Source organism: Aethalodelphis obliquidens, unplaced genomic scaffold (assembly GCF_003676395.1).
Source record: "Aethalodelphis obliquidens isolate GAN/ISIS:26980383/991018 unplaced genomic scaffold, ASM367639v1 scaffold37, whole genome shotgun sequence".
Taxonomy (NCBI): domain Eukaryota; kingdom Metazoa; phylum Chordata; class Mammalia; order Artiodactyla; family Delphinidae; genus Aethalodelphis; species Aethalodelphis obliquidens.
The window spans coordinates 16,613,236-16,638,929 of NW_020837981.1; the positions used below are offsets into that span (position 1 = coordinate 16,613,236).

The 25,694-nt window shown below is 36.7% G+C and overlaps 1 protein-coding gene across 2 annotated transcripts in view; it reads left to right on the plus strand.

The window, feature by feature from the left end:
- The window catches only part of CTNNA3 (catenin alpha 3), a 1,595,169-nt gene that overhangs the window by 254,098 nt on the left and 1,315,377 nt on the right, over positions 1–25,694 (plus strand). The gene's annotated exons all lie outside the window — the stretch shown is intronic.

Sequence of the window (25,694 nt, forward strand, 5' to 3'; positions counted from 1 at the left end):
ATCTTAGAGAAATATATGCCTACAGTTTACAGAAAGTGGTTTTATCTTTTTCTTTTCAAGTACTGGAGCTGTTATAAGGAACATGATTTCCCAATTCACCTTCCTTTAGTGAGTCCTCGGGTTTGACATTTATATTTCCAAACTCAACCCCACTATGGCTTAGTTTTTACTTTCAACACTATTTTATCCTAGGGAAAAAGAAGAGTAGATATATGCCCTTTGGTTTTATTTTATTTATTTTTTAAAATTTGTTTTATTGTTGGGTCAATTTCTACTGTACAGCAACGTGATTACATTATACATATATATTTATACATTCTTTTTCATATTCTTTTCCATTTGGGTTTATCACAGGATACTGAATATAGTTCCCTGTACTATACAGTACAACCTTGTTGTTTATCCATTCTATATATAATAGTGTGCATCTACTAATTCCAAACTCCCAATCCATCCCTCCCCGACCCATGGTGGTTTTATTTTATAAAGCATCAAACGTATGAAGTAGAAAATCATTCTACTTTGGGACAGAGATTTTCTGGGAAATTTAATCCTTTATTATTCAAGGTAACTCAACTAGAACACTTTGGGCCAAAGTGTTTGTGGCAGGCAGCCTCCTTAGTTGCGGCTCACCGGCTCCTTAGTTGCGGCATGTGGGTTCCTTAGTTGTGGCATGTGGGTTCCTTAGTTGCAGCAGGTGGGATCCTTAGTTGTGGCATGCGAACTCTTAGTTGCGGCATGCATGTGGGATCTAGTTCCCTGACCAGGGATCAAACCCAGGCCCCCTGCATTGGGAGCGTGGAGTCTTAACCACTGAGCCACCAGGGAAGTCCCATGCAACTCGCTTTTAGTGATAAATTCCAGATGTTCTCAACTTCTTTAAAAATACTATCTTTTGTATTCTAAAGCATGTGGAATAAATTGGCTTTGGTGAGGTTATGTTTGGCTAGAAAAGATGCCATATCTCATATCGAGGATATTAACAGATATGTATTCATCTTACTCTGATGCTAAGTAAGGAAAAGATGTTCAGATGGTCACATCATTTGAGTAACCGAGTGATAGAATTGCTTTCTGGGTCGTGCTGTTCTAATTCTGAATTAGCCCTTCCTGTTCTTATTTTTTTCCCACTATAGACAAGAATTCTATGTTGTTTATTACTATAGCATGGATAGACAAACACTGGAGATAAAATAAAATTAACATGCTTCTAAATAAGTCCTAAGTGAATTGTTTTATATTTGTGATAGTTCCCTGTGGCTTGTGCCTGGGGCTTTCCACTGCACGTTAAATGATGTTGGGAAATGGGAGCATGATGGTTTATTCATTTTCTTCATCCTGTATTTCACAAGTTTAGACTATGGCAGTTGAAGTAAGATAATCATTTTGTGCCAGAAGAAAGGTAAAAGAAGAAAAACAGTTTGTCAACAGGAGCTTAAATTTAACATTAGAAACCTGGAAAATATGGAAAAAAGGTGACATCTGAGCAACACTACTCCAATAGGGTAATCTGATAGCTTTTCCACTACTGATATATTTTAAAAAATGTCACGTTTGTCAGTACAGGCTTAAAAGTAATTTTGAGTATATCTTGGAAAAAATAAGCCCGATAAATTTTCCTTTCACATTATTTTTATTGCCTGATTTGTGAGATAGTCTCTCAGTATTTCCAGGTGAAGGTGGTTTTAGCAAGCATGAATTCCACTCTTTTGTCCACAGGGTTAGTGGAGAGGGATATTGAATTCCGATCTTAGCTTTGGTGCTGAAAGGTTTTAACAAACACACTTTCTCTGATTGCTTTTCCTACTTATCTGCATTCTATTTCTCTCTGTCAGGATGAAATATTAATTTAACCCAGGCATTGTTTGTGGAAGGTTTAAGGAGTGATCTGTGTATTTAAGTTTTCTTGTTAATGTGGTAGTGAATTAGGACCAATTTTTGGATAAAATAGAACTGTATACAAGTCAGTTCCTCTTTATTTTCATTAAGAATGGGACTGGGATGGCAGCAGCATGTCTGTGAAATCTGTAGTGGTAGCTCTCTGTTCTCTAGAAGGCCTCCCATGACACTGAGTGTTCATGACACTGCAGGGAATATTCAACCTGCTGTTAGGTTACTACCAATTCTTCTTGACTGAGTTGATATGACAGTAATATTTATTGAGCTTATCTTTCAATATGTGAGGCATTATGCCAAGAGCATATAATGTATAAACTGATTAATTCTCACAAAAACTCCATGGGTTAAATATTATCGTTATCTCCATTTCACAGATGCAGACACATTGGAGACTGAATTCAAATCTAAGCTGTTTAACTACAGAGCCCATGTGTTTAACAACTGCTCCATGCTGGTTCCTATAGCATGGCTGGGAAAACTAGTTGCTGAATGTTCAGAAATGTGAATTTTGGGAAAGAAACAGGAGAGTGATGTGGTAGTGAAATGGTTGCCCCCAATATGAGTTTTCTTTGTCTTCGAATAACAGAATCCTGATAGATTCATGGCCAGTAGCAAAAGGAGCTAAATTTCCCAGTGTCCCTTATAGCTGTAATTGTGCTTTTTAAATAACTAATTAATTAATTTATTTTTTGGCTATGTTGGGTCTTTGTTTCTGTGTGAGGGCTTTCTCTAGTTGTGGCAAGCGGGGGCCACTCTTCATCACGGTGCGCGGGCCTCTCATTATCGCGGCCTCTCTTGTTGTGGAGCACAGGCTCCAGACGCGCAGGCTCAGTAGTTGTGGCTCACAGGCCTAGTTGCTCCGTGGCATGTGGGATCTTCCCAGACCAGGGCTCGAACCTGTGTTCCCTGCATTTGCAGGCAGATTCTCAACCACTGCGCCGCCAGGGAAGCCCTGTAATTGTGCTTTGAGATATGATTAAGCTTAATGAGATGTAAGTAAAACTTTTATTGGGCAGCTTCTGAAAACTTTCCTAAAAGTTAGCCTGTTTGTAGCCTTTGCCTCTGTTCTGCTGCTTGGAATATGGATGTCATGATTGGAACTCTAGCTGTCCTGTGGTACTATGAGGACAAGGTGGTGAAATGAAAAACTTGAAGGAGCCTGGGTTTCTGAGTACTTTATGGAGTGGAACAACCATACCAGCTCTGGACCACCTTACCTTCAGACTCTTATGTGAGAGCAAAGTAGACTTCTGTCTAGTTTACCGCACTGTAATTTTGGGTGTCTTTAATTTTGAGGTAACTGATTGCTTATTTCATGCCCTCTTGACAATGTGGATTGTAAGTAGCTTACCATTTGTGCATAGTAGGCACTCCAGAAATATTTGATGATTTGAGTCTATTTTTAAAATTTCTTCTCATTTTAATATTCAGAATCATCTATTGAGTTATTTTATAAGAGCAGAACAATTTGTAGATTGTATCCCGCATGCAAAACCATGCTGTAAATACAAAGCATTGGACAATAATAGAACTTGAGTTTTTTTTTCCTTTAAATTAATAATTAAGGTCAAATTTTAGATAGAAAATAACTTACAACTTTAAAAGGAAAACTTTGCCAAATGCACTTTAAGTAAGTTATTGTTTACTGTCATTAAACGTTACGTTTATGGTGTGGGATCAATGGTTAAATCAATTAGAAAGAGTGATTTCTGTAAAAAGCAGGTTTATCTGTAATGTTACTAGTCAGAATTCTGATATTTGACATTATATTAAATTTATTATTATTACGGTGAAAATGTACATGTATCAATGTATGTATATATAAGAGCTCTAAACATTAAAGTCCTAAAATGTCTTATTAATCATTAAAAAAAAGAAAATTTATGTTCCTTTAAACACATGTATGAGACTTTTTTCTGAAATGCCTATTTTAAAATTGTAGTATTATAATTTTATAAAAGGTCCATTTTTGTTCAACTATAAGCATGGAATTTTCTCCCCATGCCAAAAACCAAGGGAAAAAAATGACAGTGTCTTGGACAAGGGCCATGTCAGTGTAAGAGGGGTTGGACAGCTTTGCGATCTGTGTAGCACACAGAGATACACCTGACTGATGGATTTGATATGGAGGTGGGGAGGTGAAGCAGAAGGAGTCATCAAATATGACACACATATTCAACCTGAGCAACTGAGTAGAGGGAGGTGATACTTATTGAGATGGAGGGACTTGAAGAGGAAGAGATCTGAGGCATGAGGTAGAGGAAAAGGAAGTTCCAGCAGTTCCATGTTGCATATATTGAGTTCAAGATGTCTGTGAGAAGACATCCAAAATAGATGCCAAGGTGTATAAATGAGTTTGCATTTCAGCGGAGATGTTTACATTGTAGATACAAAATTTGGAGTTGTCATTTTAGAGATGATATTATTTATTTATTTAATGTCATAAAATGTTATTATTGTAAACTACAAAACTATTATCTCATGGTTCTTTAGATGAGAAGTCCAGCACAAATTTCACTAGGCTAAAACGGTGTGTTAGCAAACTTACATTTCTTTCTAGAGGCTCCAGAGGTCAATACATTTCCTTGGCTTTTTGAGTTTCTACTGGCCCCCAGCATTCTTTGATTCATTCCCTTCTGTCATCTTCAAAGCCAGCAGTGATGTGTCTCCTTGACCATTCTTTCATAGTCATATTTCCCTCTGAGTTTCTTCTTCTGCTTCTCTCTGACGTATTTAAGGACCCTTGTGATTAATTGGGCCCACTCAGAAGATCCAGAACAACCCTCTCATTTCAATTGTTCTTTTTTTTAAATTAATTTTTATTGGAGTATAGTTGCTTTACAATGTTGTGTTAGCTTCTACTGTACAGCAAAATGAATCAGCCATACATATACGTATATCTCCTCCATTTAGGACACTACAGTGCATTAAGTAGAGTTCCCTGTGCTATATGGTATGTTCCCATCAGTTGTCTATTTTATACATAGTATCAATAGTGTATATGTGTCAATAGAGATGAAAAGTCATGAGAATATTTGAGATCATCTAAGAAGAAAGTATAGAGCAAGGTAAGAACAGGGCTCTGAAACTAGCCTGGTGAATATGGTAATAAATTTATGTGTTATGATCAAAAGATTATGATGTGTGTTGGAATCTGGTGTGGATTTCTCTTTCTCTGGGCGCCACTGGTCTGCTTGATGCTCTTGACCCATGCCATCTGCTCTAGGGTGGCACTTACTCATGTTGAGTCCTGACTGGGGAGCTGGGCAGTTAAAGTCATATGTAGGAATGAAGAATGGAATCAAATAAATGCTTTCATTAAAGAACTGTTGATGTGAGAATTCTAAGGGCTCCTTCTAGAAATGCATAGAATTCAATGTGTAAAGAATTTAGAATATTTCTTTCTGGATCCTTAGTATCTCTTTAATCTGTCTTCTCTTGGATGCTTTGAGACAAGGATAAAAATTAATTCTAGAATAATAATACTTTGCAACTATAAACATGGGGGTTGGTTATTTAATGATTGGTGCTCATGTTCTGTCTCTAAAATTGGCTACATTTGAGCTTTCACAGTTTCACAGCACTCTCATACTATCATATATTGAAGTGCCATTAGTGTTGGGCCACAAAGAATTTTCCTAATAAAGGAATTCAAGACTCTTACAAGTTTTAACAGGACCGAAAGGCAGGTGGTGTGTGTGTATGTGTGTGTGTGTGTGTGTGTGTGTGTGTGTGTGTGTGTGTGTGTGTGTGAGGTCAGGGGGTGGGGAACAAAGAGAGGGAGGGAGGGAGGAATGTTTGGAGAAGAAGCTGTTGCTAAGTAAGTTAAGGACAAAAATTGAAAAAAAATAAAGACAGCATCTGTTTTTACATTTAAAATAATTTAGGATTTGATTAATTAAAAATATCAGAAATTTCTCCTTCCAATCTGAATGCTACTCTTTCAATTTTCACTGAGCAAGAGACTGCCTTTTTATTCCCCTCAAATCCTGTAATATGCCTAGATTTACTGTAGAAAGTGCCTAAGACATTTTTATGGCTTGCACTGAGGCTATAATCAGTGCATAGCTTAGTGTCTTACACATATTTATTCATTTCACTAAAATTTATTGAATACCTACCAGGCACACTTATTAATTTCACTAGCATTTCTTGAACTCCTACCGTGTCCACCATAACTGAATCTACTCATATGCTCCCTTTGTGGACCCAGCATGAAATTTAGTTTTATGAGCTGTGAGTGGGCAGCTTTCCGAAAATAAATATGTTGTGCACTATTTTTTGCTACCAGAAAAAATTAAGTATTTAAAAACGTAGCCTTGCCTCCAAGCCAATTGTTATCTCTGTTGAAGTATTGCTGACATTAGCGTGCTTTGCATGCTGTTTTCTGATTCCTAGAGGAGTCAACTAACAATAATAACAACTCTCCATTCCTCTCTCCCTTCACCCCATCGGTTCTGCACATATTCGATGAATATTTGGCTTTGCTCTCAGAGTTGGCTTCTTCCAATTTCCTCCTCAAAATTTCTTTAACTTTCCATGTTTTTCATCCTAAAAGAGGCTGTGAGACTCCCACTAGATTAACTTGGCTCAGAAGATTACTGAGCTTCAAAAGTTTGGCTTTAGGAGAATCTCTAGAGTCTAATTCTGAAGCCTTAGTATCCATGAAAAATGAAAACCTCACATTTCCTTCAAGGGCTGTGTATAGCCAGGGTTTTACAAAGTTTACAACATGCTATCACACTTAATTCTGAGAACAGTGTTTGCCAAGTTTGCCCTGCTGAAACGTATGTACTTCCTTCTACCTCTTTTCCTTAAATGTAGGCTATTTTTCAGGGAATTAAACAGAAACCAGTTCATAGATCTTCTTGCTTAGAATTTTGAATGTTCAAATTGTTAAGGGCAGTAGACACCATCTTGGCAAGGAATTCTCACTAGCATCAATGGTTAGGGCTTCCTTAGGGAGCTCCATTAACTTCCTTAAGTTAATTGCAAAATTTTGTGTGTGTTCATTTAGTCGATAAATATTTATTGAGCACCTACTATGTGCTAGGCAATTTCTTAGGCTCTCAGGATATACCAGTGAACTGAACAAAATTTCTAGCTCTCATGTAGCTTATATTTTTACAGGTGTAAACAGAAAGTAAACATAATTCATCAGTAAATTTTAAAATATTGTGTTAGAGTGTTGGGGGTCCCCATGACCACTCCTGGGTTCAGTGATATGCTGGGAGGACTCACAGGACTCAGCATATAATCATACTCACAGTTAAGGTTTGTTATAGTAAAAGGGTGCAGAGCAAGATCAGCACAGGGAAAAGGCACAAGGGACAAGTTTGGGAGAGACCAGGCACACACGTCCAGAGTGTTCTTTTAATGGAATTACATGGATGCACTTAATTCTCCCAGCAAGTTGTGACCACATGAATGAAATGTCTACCAGTGAAGCTCATTAGGTACTCAGTTCCCAGGGTTTTTACTGGCGCCTGGTCATGTAGGCATCCTCTGCCTGGCACATATCAAATTATTGTACACTCCTTGAAGGAAAACAGGTATTCAGCATAAACCATATTGTCTACATGAACAGTTTAGAGTGAGTGAGCCACTCTTATCAGTTCCAGGAATGTGAGAATCCTTCTGAAATCCAAGTTCCTAGGGACTAGCCAAGGGCCAATCTTATGAGCAAGACTTTCCAAGGATAGCAGTGAAGCCTGCTCTATTAATTCTTTTGTACATAGATAGATTATGATAAGTGCTCTAGGGGAAAATTTTAGAGCAAAAGGCAAGGACCAGTAGTGCTGGAAAGGGATGTGGGTTCCAATTTTAAATAAGGTGATCAGAGTAAGCCTCACTGGGAAGGTGATACTTGAACATCTTAGAGGTTAAGAAAAGGTCCTAGGCAGAGAAAACAGCCAGTGCAATTACTCTAAGGTGAGAGCTTGCTTGTCACATTTGAGAAAGAGCACGAAAGCCACTGTAGCTGGATCAGAGTTAACATGGAGGTGAACTCAGAGAGTTAAGTATGGGTGAGCGGACTGGTGGCCAGATTGTACTGGCCTTTGTAGAACATTGACATTGTAGGGTTTATGTATGTGTGCACTTCACTAAGGAAAGACCCAATAATTTTCATTTATTTAGATTCTATGAACCCCCAATGTTTAATAACTGCAGATCTAGGCTAAATTCCTCATTTTACAGTTGGAGAACCAAGTGCTAAGTGATGACAAGTGTCTTGTTTAAAATCACATGGTCATCAGTAAGAGAATGGAGGATAGGAAGTAGAATGTAAATCTCTCCCTCAAGTTCCAGAAAATCCTAGTGACTTACTCAATTGCATTTTACTAAAGTTAGTGTAATTAATAACAAATGAACATCAAACTGCCTCAGGGTAGTTGAGACAGAATGTATTCAGTTATTTCTTTCTGTTTAGAATAGAGAGTGATTGGAGTGTCCAATCTCTGGGTAAGTGGGAGGTAAAACAAATATTAAACACCTAATAGGGGAGTTTCCCCTTCTTATAGAATGTATGATAATTCAATTAAATGCACTTATCCCTTCCCCCATAAAAATCTTATTTTCATTGCTTGTAAGGTTCTTCTTGTTTTGTCCCCATTATTACTATATTTTAATAAAGAAAAGGCTTATTAATCTGCCTCCTATTTTTAAAGGATTTAACCGCAGTTTTCCACAAGGGCTATAGAAATAAAATAAAGCTAACTTCTCTCATTCTCGACTCTGTAAGTCACACGAAGAAGGCACAGTTGAAAGGTGTGTGAAATGCAGCTAAAGAGCATCTAGTGAACATAGATCCAGAAAGCAACATGTTTGACCTTAAAACCCAAGATGATATAAGCTTCTTATGAAGTCAACAGATAATTACTAATTTTTTCTTTCAAAATGAAATCAGACTGAAAAGAAGATTGGCAGTTTTTCAAACATTTACTGCTTTTAAACAAAAGAGAAATGAATGTTGGGTGCACATAGGTCTGTGGTGTACGTTTGCTAATAAAGATATGATTTTGGTGACGGCTGTGGAAGGCAATTTAATAATGCCTTTTTGTTGTTGTTTTGATAAAACAAAAAGTAGAAAGGACTCTAGAATTTTAAAGGTTAGGTTCAGAGCTATTTAATTATTACATGTATTTGGAAGTATAGGCATTTAAAAATACTTTTTATTTTCAAGGAGGAAAATCATTAACTACATCCTCTGAATATGAGGAGGTAAGACATGACATATGTTATTTCACAGATAAAAAAATTCTCTGTTCGTTAAGCAATATTTCTATATTACAGTCTTTTGGGATATTGCTGTTAAATACTTTATGCTATGTATATTGTCTCAACCAATGCTGCAACTAGTGGCTCTGTAACAGGTAGATGGCATCAAACCTGTATAAGCATAAAATGTCTATTACTATTAAAGAGATAAGTTTGATATGACACACAAGATATAAGATCTTGAAGACTTTCTGTCATAGTTTTGATTCCTTTTATGTATTTGTAACCATGCAAGGCTTTGCTTTTGTTGATGGTGGTCGGATAAACTTGGCTAGACTTAACTACTAGAATCATTCTGTTTGTACTAAAGCTCTAGACAAAAATTTTAATCACTTTTATTATGTCTTTTATGCTCTATATCACATATGATTTATAATCTATATCACATATGCTTATTATGAAAATTTAAACCCATAGAAAAGTAAGAAGGCAGAAAATCACTCCCAATTCTGCTTTCCAGAAATAACTGTTCTCAACATGTGAACATCTTTTCAAACATCTCTCAGTGTGTCTTTATTGAGCAAAATATAGCTAGATATAATTTTAGGAAAATGGGATCACAGTATACATGGCATTTTAAATACCAAGTATTAATTTACTTGAGTTAAATGAAAGAAAAGAGATTGAAGTAAAATTGGAGGAATTGTTGACTTCACTCAGAAAAATATTTCTTTACTACAGTAATATAGAGCATAAAATATCCCATTATTGTTAGGAAAGTATAAACTATTTTAAGTGTTTAGAATCAACACTATTTTTTAAACTTTATATTTCTTATTTTCAAATAAAACGTTACTCATTTGGAGTCTATTTCAGTTGTTCTCTAGTGCACTGTTGCCATGGTAATCGCAGGAACAAGGCATGGTTGAGAGTGATATAGAGGCCTGTAGAGCACACAGTGAGCATATATCCAGAAAGTAGTGTAACCATTAGTGGTTTTCTATGAAAGATGAAAAAATATTGCAATACAAATATACTTTTTATCGGATACCCCCATCTTCTAATTTCTGATGTATTATTCTCTATACATGTCTTAATTTATATTTTCCTTTTGTTCTGTAGCCATAATTATCAGTTATTGAATTCATTTAAAAAGTTCATCAAAGTTATTCGTTTCATTTAAAAATTAATTCTGACCAATCACCAACCCTTTTACTATTATTTCTTTATTGTAAGTTCTTTGTTTTGATTCTGCTCTTGGATGCTGGATTTTGTGGCTCAGGAATTTTTTAAGGAAGTACTCATAAGTGTTTTGTTCACAAAGTTTTATATATTTAAGATTGTTGATTTAATTGATAGTTGATGGATACCTTGACTGAACGTAAAATTCTTACACTTCCTCCCCTAATGTACTTTAGATATTATTTGTGGTCACTTCTTTAATAGAATTGGTGGAGGTAAATTTATTGCTAAGTTGCCAGTCAATTTGCTGAATAACCAGTTTGCCAAATTTGGCAATATTATCAATTTTAAAATTATCAAATTGTATTATTTTGGGATGGGGAGAGAGTGGGGAGTTTAGTTTTGATGTGAAGTTTGAATGGATGTTAGACAATGAAGTCAGAGTGTCGAGTGGCAGTAGGAAAATGAGTCTGGAGTTCAGTAGAGAGGTTGGGCTGAAGATACACATTTGGAGTTGACAGTATAAAGATGGCAATTAAGGACATTGAGTTGGATGAGAGTTAGTATAGATGGAGAAGAGGAAAGGTGTTAGCACTGTACCTTACTTGCACTCCAGCAGTTAGAGCTCAGAAAAATGAGGAGGAATACCAAAGATAACAGAGAAGGAGCTGCCATTAAACTGGGAAGAAAACATACTTAATTTTTTAAATTATTTTTTTAAATTAATTTTTATTGGAGTATAGTTGTTTTACAATGTTGTGTTAGTAGAAAACACGCTTTAAATATCAAGAAGGAGAAAGTGACTGAATGTGTCAGATGCTGCTGAATAAGATAAAGACTGGAAATTATACATTGCAATAGGCCACGTAGAAGTTATTTGGGTCCCTGATAAGATCAATGTAGCAGGTAAACTACCAATAAGTTTAATTAGAGAAGAAAAGTGAAAATGAAAAATATAATATTATATATAATAATAGACAATATTTTTAAAATGTTGAAATAAAGTTAGACGCAAGTCCAGCAATAAATTTGAATATTGGAAATTTTATTTGTTTGCCATAGTGTTTTCCTTTGTCAATAATTTTATAAGCAAAAACAAAACAAGGAGAGGACCTTCAAGATGGCAGAGGAGTAAGACGTGGAAATCACCTTCCTCCCCACAAATACATCAAAAATAGGTCTACATGTCGAACAACTCCTACAGAACACCTACTGAATGCTGGCAGATGACCTCAGACTTGCCAAAAGGTAAGAAACTTCCCAGGTACCTCGCTGTGCGGCTGACAGGGTCTTGGTGCTCTGGCAGGGTGTCAGGCCTGAGTCTCCGATGTGGAAGAGCCGAGTTCAGGACACTGGACTACAGGAGACCTCTTGGCCCCACGTAACATCAATTGGTGAGAGCTCTCCCAGAGATCTCCGACTCAATGCTAAGACCCAGCTCCACTCAACAACCAGCAAGCTCCAGTGCTGGACACCCCATGCCAAACACTAGCAAGACAGGAACACAACCCCACCCATTAGCAGAGAGGCTGCCTAAAATCACACTAAGTACACAGACACCCCAAAACACACCACCAGATGCAGTCCTGCCCACCAGAAAGACAATTTCCAGCTTTTTCCACCAGAACACAGGCACCAGTCCCCTCCATCAGGAAGCCTACACAACCCGCTGAACCAACCTTACCCAATGGGGGCAGACACCAGAAACAGAAACAGAAACAATGGGAACTACCAACCTGCAGCCTGCAAAAAGGAAACCCAAATGCAGTAAGTTAAGCAAAATGAGAAGATAGAGAAATACACAGCAGAAGAAGGAGCAAGGTAAAAACGCACCAGAACAAACAAATGAAGAGGAAATAGACAGTTTACCTGAAAAAGAATTCAGAGTAACGATAGTAAAGATGATCCAAAATCTTGGAAATAGAATGGAGAAAATACAAGAAATGTTTAACAAGGACCTAGAAGAACAAAAGAGCAAACAAACAATGATGAACAACACAATAAATGAAATTAATAATTCTCTACAAGGAATCAATAGCAGAATAACTGAGGCAGAAGAACGCATAAGTGATCTAGAAGATAAAATAGTGGAAATAGCTACTGCAGAGCAGAATAAAGAAAAAAGAATAAAAGAATTGAGGACAGTCTCAGAGACCTCTGGGACAACATTAAATGCACCAACATTTGAATTATAGGGGTCCCAGAAGAAGAAGAGAAAAAGAAAGGGACTGAAAAAATATTTTAAGAGATTATAGTTGAAAACTTCCCTAATATGGGAAAGGAAAAAGTCAATCAAGTCCAGGAAGCACAGAGAGTCCCATACAGGATAAATCCAGGGAGAAACATGCCAAGACACATATTAATCAAACTATCAAAAAATAAATACAAAGAAAAAATATTAAAAGCAGCAAGGGAAAAGCAACAAATAACATACAAGGGAATCCCTATAAGGTTAACTTCTGATCTTTCAGCAGAAACTCCGTAAGCCAGAAGGGAGTGGCAGGACATATTTAGAGTGATAAAAGGGAAAAACCTACAACTAAGATTACTCTACCCAGCAAGGATCTCATTCAGATTCAACAAGAAATTAAAACCTTTACAGACAAGCAAAAGCTGAGAGATTTCAGCACCACCAAACCAGCTTTACAACAAATGCTGAAGGAACTTCTCTGGGCAGGAAACACAGAGGAGGAAAAGATCTGCAATAACAAACCTAAAACAATTAAGAAAATGGTGACAGGAACATACATATCAATAACTACCTTAAGTGTAAATGGATTAAATGCTCCAAAAAAAAAGACATAGACTGGCTGAATGGATACAAAAACAAGACCTGTATATATGCTGTCTACAAGAGACCCACTTCAGACCTAGGGACACATACAGACTTAAAATGAGGGGATGGAAAAAGATATTCCATGCAAATGGAAATCAAAAGAAAGCTGGAATAGCAATTCTCATATTAGACAAAATAGACTTTAAAATAAAGACAAGAGACAAAGAAGGACACTACATAGTGATCAAGGGGTCAATCCAAGAAAAAGATATAACAATTGTAAATATTTATGCACCCATCATAGGAGCACCTCAATACATAAGGCAAATGCTAACAGCCATAAAATGGGAAATCGACAGTAACACAATCATAGTGGGGGACTTTAACACCCCACTTTCACCAATGGACAGATCATCCAAAATGAAAATAAATAAGGAAACACAAGCTTTAAATGATACATTAAACAAGATGGACTTAATATTTATAGGACATTCCATCCAAAAACAACAGAATACACTTTCTTCTCAAGTGCTCATGGAATATTCTCCAGAATAGATCATATCTTGGGTCACAAATCAAGCCTTGGCACATTTAAGAAAAAGAAATCATATCAAGTATCTTTTCCGACCACAACGCTATAAGACTAGCTATCAATTGCAGGAAAAAATCTGTAAAAACTACAAACACATGGAGGCTAAAGAATACACTACTGAATAACGAAGTGATCACTGAAGAAATCAAAGAGGAAATCAAAAAATACCTAGAAACAAATGACAATGAAAACACAATGACCCAAAACCTATGGGATGCAGCAAAAGCAGTTCTAAGAGGGAAGTTTATAGTAATACAATCCTATATCAAGAAACAAGAAACATCTCAAATAAACAACCTAAGCTTAAACCTAAAGGAATTAGAGAAAGAAGAAGAACAACAAAAAAAACACCCAAAGTTAGCACAAGGAAGGAATCATAAAGATCAGATCAGAAATAAATGAAAAAGAAACGAAGGAAACAGTAGCAAAGATCAATAAAACTAAAAATTGATTCTTTAAGAAAATAAACAAAATTGAAAAACCCTTAGCCAGACTCATCAAGAAAAAAAGGGAGAAGACTCAAATCAACAGAATTAGAAATGAAAAAGGAGAAGTAACAACTGACATTGCAGAAATAAAAAGGAGCTTGGGAGATTACTACAAGCAACTATATGCCAATAAAACGGACATTCTGGAAGAAATGGACACATTCTTAGAAAAGCACCACCTTCTGAGACTGACCCAGTAAGAAATACAAAATTTAAACAGACCATTAACAAGCACTGAAATTGAAACTGTAATTAAAAATCTTAAAACAAACAAAAGCCCAGGACCAGATGGCTTCACAGGCGAGTTTTGTCAAACATTTAGAGAAGAGCTAACACCTATCCTTCTCAAACTCTTCCAGAATATAGCAGAGGGAGGAACACACCCAAACTCATTCTACGAGGCCACCATCACCCTGATACCAAAATCAGAGAAAGATGTCACAAGGAAAGAAAACTACAGGCCAATATCACTGATGAACAGAGATGCAAAAACCTCAACAAAATACTAGCAAACAGGATCCAACAGCACATTAAAAGGATCACACACCATGATCAAATGGGGTTTATCCCAGGAATTCACGGATTCTTCAATATATGCAAATCAATCAGTGTGATACACCATATTAACAAATTGAAGGATAAAAACCATATGATAATCTCAGTAGATGCAGAAAAACCTTTCAACTAAATTCAACACCAATTTATGATAAAAAAACTCTCCAGAAAGTAGGCATAGAGGGAGCTTACCTCAACATAATAAAGGCCATATATGACAAAGCCACAGACAACATCGTTCTCAATGGTGAAAAACTGAAACCATTTCCACTAAGATCAGCAACAAGACAAGGATGCCCACTCTCACCACTATTTTTCAACATAGCTTTGGAAGTTTTAGCCATGGCAATCAGAGAAGAAAAACAAAAAAAGGAATCCAAATCAGAAAACAAGAAGTAAAACTGTCTCTGTTTGCAGATGACATGATACTATACATAGAGAATCTTAAAGATGCTACCAGAAAAGTACTAGAGGTAATCAATGAATTTTAAAGTAGCAGAATACAAAATTAATGCACAGGAATCTCTTGCATTCTTATACACTAACAACGAATAATCTGAAAGAGAAATTAAGGAAAAGTTCCCATTTGCCATTGCAACAAAAAGAATGAAAGTCCTAGGAATAAACCTACCTAAGGAGACAAAAGACCTGTATGCAGAAAACTATAAGACACTGATGAAAGAAATTAAAGATGATAGAAACAAATGGAGAGATATACCATGTTCTTGGGTTGGAAGAATCATCATTGTGAAAATGACTAAACTACTGAGAGCAATCCCTATCAAACTACCAAGCGCATTTTTCACAGAACTAGAACAAAAATTTTCAAAATTTGTATGGATACACGAAAGACCCGGAATAGCCAAAACAATCTTGAGGAAGAAAAACAGAGCTCGAGGAATCAAGCTCCCTAACTTCAGACTATACTACAAAGCAACAGTAATCAAGACTGTATAGTACTGGCACAAAACAGATATATAGATCAATGGAATGGGATAGAAAGCCCAGAGATAAACCCACACACATGTGGTCACCTTATTTTTGATAGAGGAGTCAAGAATATACAATGTTGAAAAGACAGCCTCTTCAATAAGTGGTGCTGGGAAAACTGGACAGCTACATATAAAAGAATGAAATTAGAATACTCCCTAACACCATACACAAAAATAAACTCAAAATGGATTAAAGATCTAAATGTAAGGGCAGACACTATAAAACTCTTAGAGGAAAACATAGGCAGAACACTCCATGACATAAATCACAGCAAGGTCTTTTTTGACCCACCTCCTAGAAAAATGGAAATAAAAATAAACAAATGGGACCTAATGAAACTTAAAAGCTTTTGTACAGCAAAGGAAAGCGTAAACAAGACCAAAAGACAACCCTCAGAATGGGAGAAAATATTTGCAAAGGAAGCAACTGACAAAGGATTAATCTCCAATTTTTACAAGCAGCTCATGCAGCTCAATATCACAAAGACAAACAACCCAATCCAAAAATGGACAGAAGACCTAAATAGACATTTCTCCAAAGAAGATTTACAGATTGCTGGCAAACACATGAAAGAATGCTCAACAAAGTGTAAATCAAAACTACAAGGTATCACCTCACCTCAGTCAGAATGGTCATCATCAAAAAATCTACAAACAATAAATGCTGGAGAGGGTGTGGAGAAAAGGGAACCGTCTTACACTGTTGGTGGGAATGTAAATTGATACAGCCACTATGGAGAACAATATGGAGGTTCCTTAAAAACTAAAAATAGAATTACCATACGACCCAGCAATCCCACTACTGGGCATATACCCTGAGAAAACCATAATTCAAAAAGAGCCATGTACCAAAATGTTCATTGCAGCTCTATTTACAATAGCCAGGACATGTAAGCAACCTAAGTGTCCATCGACAGATGAATGAATAAAGAAGATGTGGCACATATATTCAATGGAATATTACTCATGCATAAAAAGAAACGAAATTGAGTTATTGTAGTGAGGTGGATGGACCTAGAGACTGTCGTACAGAGTGAGCTAAGTCAGAAAGAGAGGAACAAATACCATATGCTAACACATATATATGGCATTAAAACAAAAATGTTTCTGAAGAAGCTAGGGGCAGGATAGGAATACAGACACAGACGTAGAGAATAGACTTGAGGATACCAGGAGGGGGAAGGGTAAGCTGGAGCGAAGTGAGAGAGTTGCATTGACATATGTACACTACCAAATGTAAAATAGATAGCTAGTGGGAAGCAGCTGCATAGCACAGGGAGATCAGCTCAGTGCTTTGTGTCCACCTAGAGGGGTGGGATAGGGAGGGTGGGAGGGAGACGCAAGAGGGAGGGTGTATGGGGATATATGTATACATATAGCTGATTCGCTTTGTTAAACAGCAGCAACTAACAGAACAATGTCAATCAGTTATACTCCAATAAAGATACTAAAAACAAAGAAAGAAAAACAAAGATATTAAAAACAAAACGCTATGTATTTGTATATACAGATGAGCAAGAAAAAGGAGTAAGAACATACATGCAAAACATTTTTCTGTTTATGGATGTTGGTTACCTGAGAAAAATAAGACCAGAGCAATTTGGTGGAAATTATTAATATTTTCTTTATTCTTGTATCATTTGGTGTTACCATGAAGTTTTATGATTTTCAAAGTTAAAATTTTATAATAGAAAATGAAGTATATAGTAAATTTTATGTAATAAAAACGAAGTATCCATGGTGGCAATATGTGACCCATGAGGGATTCTTTCTCCCCTCCTGAGCCCATAGCTTTAACAGTACATAATAGTTGTGGGCCCACAACTTTCCTTTGGAGCCCAGTCTTGACCTCAAAATCTTTATTGAAATGGTTTTCTAAATAGATAGTCATACACAATTGACTGCAGTTAGTCTTGAACTTAAACTTGTTTCCCAGCCCTGCTGTAGATGATCTCTATAGTTCCTTTGTAGTTTTTGCTTTCAAATTATTCACTATAATTATCAAGTAACTATACTGTGCCAGAAATTGCACGAATGGGAACTATCCTTGGAGGAACTCATGGTCTGTGATTCTATGTGCACCTTCTTTTTGGTTTTCTATTACTTGTCCTAGCCCTTAAGAATGTGTGTTTTTCCCCAAGTTCTGTCTGACATTCTCTTTTGCTAGCTCCACACACACACTCTTTGTAGGTTACTCCATCCACCATCTCTATGCCTGGATTCTTAATTGGGACCTGTATTCCAGACCTCTTTAAGTTTGGCATCCTTGTATGCAATCCAACATGCCTACCATGGAGCTTATTATCTTTCCTCCCTATTGTTACCCTCTTTTATATCCTACCCAGGTTCTATTTTGGACCCTGTTTTTCAAGGCAAGCCACTTTACCCCAACTAGCATGTCTGATTGATGCATAGGTCTGTTGATTTTACTGCCTATATGCTTTTATTATCATTCTTTTCTGCATATCCATTGCTACTATTTTAGTTCAGACTTTCTCCATGTCTCTTCTATAGTTTTGTCACACTCTCCTGTCTTAGGTCTCGTATATTCCACTCATCTACTTTGTCACAAAAATGATTTTTTTCTAGGATTAATTATATAATATCAATCTTTTTCTTGAAATTATACAATGACTGGTGCCTTCACTAGTGTCACATGACTGATAATATTCACGTGCCTAATATACTGCAGTGAGTATACCCCAATTTTAACAAAACTCCAGAGTGTATTTTTAGGAAGTACAGGCTTCAGTAATTTATAACTGCCATGGTTATTGATAGTTTAGCAGTGGTGATTTGCTAACAAACATGAATTAGAGTAGATAGGCTATAGATTATGTGCAGTTACTGGCAAACTAGCTAAAATTCCATTTTTTACTCTTGTACTCAGTAAACTATATTGGAATGAACATGAGGGTAATATTGTAAGGTAATCTTGAACAGGTCCTTATTTATGTTTAAAAAATAAATCGTTTGCAAATTGCAGTACTTTGGCTTTCATTATTAAAAAATTACTTGTGAAATACTTCATAAATGGCCACTTATCACCATGGTTGGTAAAACCTGAATTTTAGACCAAAGTCCAGATTCTTTACCATAATATACTAAACCCTTCACAGTTTAAGTCATGTATTTATCCATCTATCTATCCATATGTTCATTCATTTGTCACATAGTTAGTGAGCATTCACTATTTGCTAGGGAATTATTTGCTAGGGCCTAGAGCTACACCAGAAAGCAAAACCCAGGTTTTGCTGTCACAGAATCAGTGACCACAGCACTTCAGACTTCAAAGCTCTTTCTTTGACGTGCTTGTCCAGCCTCCTCTTCTCCTCTCACAATTTCCAGCCAAATTGACTGTTTACAATTCCCTGATACATTGAGCTATTTCTTTTGTTGGTGTATTCTCCTCCCACTGCCTAGAATGCTCTTCCTCATTTTGTCGACCTGGTCAAAACTCAGTTCAGTTGTTTCTTCTCTAGTCCCTTTTTCTGAATGGGGGCTCCAGTGAAAACCACAAAACCTTTAATAATTTTCCTCAAATATAATTTAAATCTTTTGTTCAAAAGCCTTTTAGGCATAACTCTTAGAAAAATCAGCTCCTAAAATCCAAGTTAAGACATGACATGGGATGTAGTATGTTGGTGGTGGGGTAGTGTGTGTGTGTGTGTGTGTGTGTGTGTGTGTGTGTGTGTGTGTGTGTGTGTGTGTGTCTTACTCATGTGTGACAGGATTGATGGATTCAGTGACCCAGTGAGGTAGAAAGAATATTGGGATGGGGATGCTAGGGGAAATGAGTTAGAAAAATAGGAGGTTTTATGAAACGTAAACTTGAATATCCTATAAAATTTACTCTTCTAGAACACATTGTTCCTTAAGACTATAGGATAGTTCAATGCTTTCCTTGCTTTGTTTATTCATGCAAGATTCTTTTTAAAAGTCTTTTGATGTTATTTTTCTCTTAGACACTTAGATATATGACTGAGAATGTGCTTTTCCAGGCATTTGATTTTTTAAAAATCAGTTTTATTGAGATATAATTTGCATACAATGAAATCTGCTCATTTTAATGGTTGAATGAGTTTTGAGACATGTAGCCACCCATGTAGCCACCACAACCAAAATACAAAATATTTCCCTCACTCCAGAAAGTTCCCTTATGCCTCTTTGCAGTCAACTCCTCCCCATTCCTGGCCACAGGAAACCACAGGTATGCTTTTGGTGACTATCAATTAGTTTTGTCAGGTATTTGATTTTTTTTTCCACATAATTACAAATTTTTATACTCTCGTGATGAGAACTTTTAAGATCACATCTTAAAGTTTACCAACTTTTAAATATACAATACAGTATTGTTAAAGGTAGTCAAGGTGCTATGCATTCAATACCCAGAAACTGTTTACCTTTTTTTTTTTTTTTTACATTTTCATTAAAGCAAAATGTTTATTTTATTCTAGTGATTTTGAGTTGCTAAATATTATGGTGAAATGTTCTAATTTTTTTCTCCCCCCCCTCCACTTTCTCCCCTTGGTGTCCATTCGTTTGTTCTCTACATCTGTGTCTCAATTTCTCCCCTGAAAACTGGTTCATCTGTACCATTTTTCTAGGTTCCACATACATGTGTTAATATATGATATTTGTTTTTCTCTTTCTGACTTACTTCACTCCATATGGCAGTCTCTAGATACATCCACATCTCTACAAATGACTCAAATTCGTTCCTTTTTATGGCTGAGTAATATTCCATTGTATATATGTACCACATCTTCTTTATCCATTCGTCTGTTGATGGGCATTTAGGTTGCTTCCATGACCTGGCTATTGTAAATAGTGCTGAAATGAACATTGGGGTGCATGTGTCTTTTTGAATTATGGTTTTCTCAGGGTATATGCCCAGTAGTGGGATTGCTGGATCATATTGTAATTCTATTTTTCATTTTTTAAGGAACCTCCATACTGTTCTCCATAGTGACTGTATCAATTTACATTCCCACCAATAGTGCAAGAGGGTTCCCTTTTCTCCACACCCTCTCCAGCATTTATTGTTTGTAGCTTTTGTGATGATGCCCATTCTAACTGGTGTGAGGTGATACCTCATTGTAGTTTTGATTTGCATTTCTCTAATAATTAGTGATGTTGGGCAGCTTTTTATGTGCTCTTGGCCGTCTGTATGTCTTCTTTGGAGAAATGTCTATTTAGGTCTTCTGCCCATTTTTGGATTGGGTTGTTTGTATTTTCAATATTGAGCTGCATGAGCTGATTATATATTGTGGAGATTAATCCTTTGTTCGTTGATTTGTTTGCAAATATTTTCTTCCATTCTGAGGGTTGTCTTTTCGTCTTGTTTGTAGTTTCCTTTGCTTTGCAAAGTCTTTTAAGTTTCATTAGGTCCCATTTGTTTATTTTTGTTTTTATTTCTATTATTCTAGGAGGTGGATAAAAAAAGATCTTGCTGTGATTTATGTCAAAGAGAGTTCTTCCTATGTTTTCCTCTAAGCGTTTTATAGTCTTCAGTCTTACATTTAGGTCTAAAATCCATTTTGAGTTTATGTTTGTGTATGGTGTTAGGGAGTGTTCTAATTTCATTCTTTTACATGTAGCTGTCCAGTTTTCCCAGCACCACTTATTGAAGAGACTGTCTTTTCTCCATTGTATATCTTTGCCTCCTTTGTCATAGTTTAGTTGACCATAGGTGTGTGGGTTTAGCTCTATGCTTTCTATCTTGTTCCATTGATCTATGTTTCTGTTTTTGTGCCAGTACCATATTGTCTTGATTACTGTAGCTTTGTAGTATAGTCTGAAGTCAGGGAGTCTGATTCCTTCAGCTCCGTTTTTTTCCCTCAAGAGTGCTTTGGCTATTTGGGGTCTTTTGTGTCTCCATACAAATTTTGAGATGATTTGTTCTATTTCTGTAAAAAATGCCATTGGTAATTTGGTAGGGATTGCATTGAATCTGTAGATTGCTTTGGGTAGTATAGTCATTTTCACAATATTGATTCTTCCAATCCAAGAACATGGTATATCTCTCCATCTGTTGGTATCATCTTTAATTTCTTTCATCAGTGTCTTATAGTTTTCTGCATACAGGTCTTTTGTTTCCCTAGGCAGGTTTATTCCTCGGTATTTTATTCTTTTTGTTGCAATGGTAAGTGGGAGTGTTTTCATAATTTGTCTTTCAGATTTTTCATCATCAGAGTATAGGGATGCAAGAGATTTCCGTGCATTAATTTTGTATCCTGCAACTTTACCAAATTCATTGATTAGCTCTAGTAGTTTTCTGGTGGCATCTTTAGAATTCTCTATGTATAGTATCATGTCATCTGCAAAGAGTGACAGTTTTACTTCTTCTTTTCCAATTTGTATTCCTTTTATTTCTTTTTCTTCTCTGATTGCCGTGGCTAGGACTTCCAAAACTATGTTGAATAAGAGTGGTGAGAGTGGACATCCTTGTTGCATTCCTGATCTTAGCAGAAATGCTTACAGTTTTTCACCATTGAGAATGATGTTTGCTGTGGGTTTGTCATATATGGCCTTTATTATGTTCAGGTAGGTTCCCTCTATGCTCACTTTCTGGAGAGTTTTTATCATAAATGGGTGTTGAATTTTGTCAAAAGCTTTTTCTGCATCTATTGAGATGATCATATGATTTTTATTCTTCAATTTGTTAATATGGTGTATCACGTCGATTGGTTTGCATATATTGTAGAATCCTTGCATCCCTGGGATAAATCTGACTTGATCATGGTATATGATCTTTTTAATGTTTTGTTGGATTCTGTTTGCTAGTATTTTGCTAAGGATTTTTACATCTATATTCATCAGCGATATTGGTCTGTAATTTTCTTTTTTTTGTAGTATCTTTTTCTGGTTTTGGTATCAGGGTGATGGTGCCCTCGTAGAATGAGTTTGGGAATTTTCCTTCTTCTGCAGTGTTTTGGAAGACTTTGAGAAGGATGGGTGTTAGCTCTTCTCTAAATGTTTGACAGAACTCACCTGTGAACCCATCTAGTCCTGGACTTTAGTTTGTTGGAAGATTTTTAATCACAGTTTCAATTTCATTACTTGTGATTGGTCTGTTCATATTTTCTGTTTCTTCCTGGTTCAGTCTTGGAAGGGTACCTTTCTAAGAACTTGTCCATTTCTTCAAGGTTGTCCATTTTATTGGCATAAAGTTTCTTGTAGTAGTCTCTTAGGGTGCTTTGTATTTCTTCAGTGTCTGTTGTAACTTCTTTTTCATTTGTAATTTTGTTGAATTGAGTCCTCTCCCTCTTTCTCTTGATGAGTCTGGCTAATGGTTTATCAATTTTGTTTATCTTCTCAAAGAACCAGCTTTTAGTTTTATTGACCTTTGCTATTGTTTTCTTTGTTTCTATGGCATTTATTTCTGTTCTGATCTTTATAATTTCTTTCCTTCTGCTTACTTTGGGTTTTGTTTCTTTTTCTTCCTCTAGTTACGTTAGGTGTAAAGTTAGATTGTTTACTTGGGATTTTTCTTGTTTCTTGAGGTAGGCTTTTATAGCGATAAACTTCCCTCTTAGAACTGCTTTTGCTGCATCCCATAGGTTTTGGATCGTCGTGTTTTCATTGTCATTTGTCTCTAGGTATTTTTTGATTTCCTCTTTGATTTCTTCAATGATCTCTTGGTTATTTAGTAGCGTATTGTTTAGCCTCCACGTGTCTGTGTTTTTTACGTGTTTTTCCCTGTAATTCATTTCTAATCTCATAGCGTTGTGGTCAGAAAAGATGCTTGATATGACTTCAATTTTCTTAAATTTACTGAGGCTTGATTTGTGACCCAAGATGTGATCTATCCTGAAGAATGTTCCGTGTGCACTTGAGAAGAAAGTTTAATCTGCTCTTTTTGGATGGAATGTCCTATAAATATCAATTAAATCTATCTGGTCTACTGTGTCATTTAAAACTTGTGTTTCCTTATTTATTTTCATTTTGGATGATGTGTCCATTGGTGTAAGTGAGGTGTTAAAGTCCCCCACTCTTATTGTGTTATTGTCGATTTCCTCTTTTATAGCTGTTAGCAGTTGCCTTATGTATTGAGGTGCTCCTATGTTGGCTGCATATATATTTATAATTGTTATATCTTCTTGGATTGATCCCTTGATCATTATGTAGTGCCCTTCCTTGTCTCTTGTAACATTGTTTACTTTAAAGTCTATTTTTTCTGATATAACTACTCCAGCTTTCTTTTGATTTCCATTTGCATGGAATATCTTATTCCATCCCCTCACTTTCAGTCTGTATGTGTCCCTAGGTCTGAAGTTGGTGTCTTGTAGACAGCATATATGTGGATCTTTTTTTTGTATCCATTCAGGAAGCCTGTGTCTTTTGGTTGGAGCATTTATTCCATTCACGTTTAAGGTAATTATCGATACGTATGTTCCTATGACCATTTTCTTCATTGTTTTGGGTTGACTTTTGTAGGTCCTTTTCTTCTCTTGTGTTTTCTACTTAAAGAAGTTCCTTTAGGATTTGTTGTAGAGCTGGTTTGTTGGTGCTGATTTCTCTTAGTGTTTGCTTGTCTGTAAAGCTTTTGATGTCTCCATCAAATCTGAATGAGATCCTTGTCGGGTAGGGTAATCTTGATTGTAGGTTGTTCCCTTTCATCACTTTAAGTATATCATGCCACTCCCTTCTGGCTTGTAGAGTTTCTGGTGAGAAATCAGCTGTTAACCTAATGGGAGCTCCCTTGTATTTTATTTGTCGTTTTTCCCTTGCTGCTTTCAATAATTTTTCTTTGCCTTTAATTTTTGCCAATTTGATTACTATGTGTCTTGGTGTGTTTCTCCTTGGGTTTATCCTGTATGGGACTCTCTGCGCTTCCTGGACTTGGATGGCTATTTCCTTTCCCATGTTAGGGAAGGTTTTGACTATAATCTCTTCACATATTTTCTCTGGTCCTTTCTCTCTCTCTTCTCCTTTTGTGACCCCTATAATGCGAATGTTGTTGCGTTTAATGTTGTCCCAGAGGTCTCTTAGGCTGTCTTCATTTCTTTTCATTCTTTTTCCTTTATTCTGTTCTGCAGCAGTGAATTCCACCATTCTGTCTTCCAGGTCACTTATCCGTTATTCTGCCTTAGCTATTCTGCTATTGATTCCTTCTAATGTAGTTTTCATTTCAGTTATTGTATTGTTTATCTCTGTTTTTTTTTTTCTTTGATTTTTCTAGGTCTTTGTTAAACATTTCTTGCATCTTCTCAATCTTTGCCTCCACTGTTTTTCCGAGGTCCTGGGTCATCTTCACTATCATAATTCTGAATTCCTTTTCTGGAAGGTTGCTTATCTCCACTTCACTTAGTTGTTTTTCTGGGGTTTTATCTTGTTCCTTCATCAGGTTCATAGCCCTCTGCCTTTTCATCTTGTCTATCTTTCTGTGGATCTGGTTTTTGTTCCACAAGCTGCAGGATTGTAGTTCTTCTTGCTTCTGCTGTCTGCCCTCTGGTGGATGAGGCTATCTAAGAGGCTTGATGGGAGGGACTGGTGGTGGGTAGAGCTGACTGTTGCTTTGGTGGGCAGAGCTCAGTAAAACTTTAATCCACTTGACTGTTGATGGGAGGGGCTGGGTTCCCTCCCTCTTGGTTGTTTGGCCTTAGGCAACCCAACACTGGAGCCCACCTGGGCTCTTTGGTGGGGCTAATGACTCTGGGAGGGCTCATGCCAAGGAGTACTTCCCAGAACTTCTGCTGTCAGTGTCTTTGTCCCCAAGGTGAGCCACCGCCCCCCCCCCCCCCCCCCCGGCCTCTGCAGGAGACCATCCAACACTAGCAGGTAGGTCTGGTTCAGTCTCCTGTGGGGTCACTCCTTTCCCTGAGTCCCTATGCACACACTACTTTGTTTGTGCCCTCCACGAGTGGAGTCTCTGTTTCTCCCAGTCCTGTCAAAGTCCTGCAATCAAATCCCACTAGCCTTCAAAGTCTGATTCTCTAGGAATTCATCTTCCGGTTGCTGGATCTGCCAGTTTGGGAAGCCTGACTTGG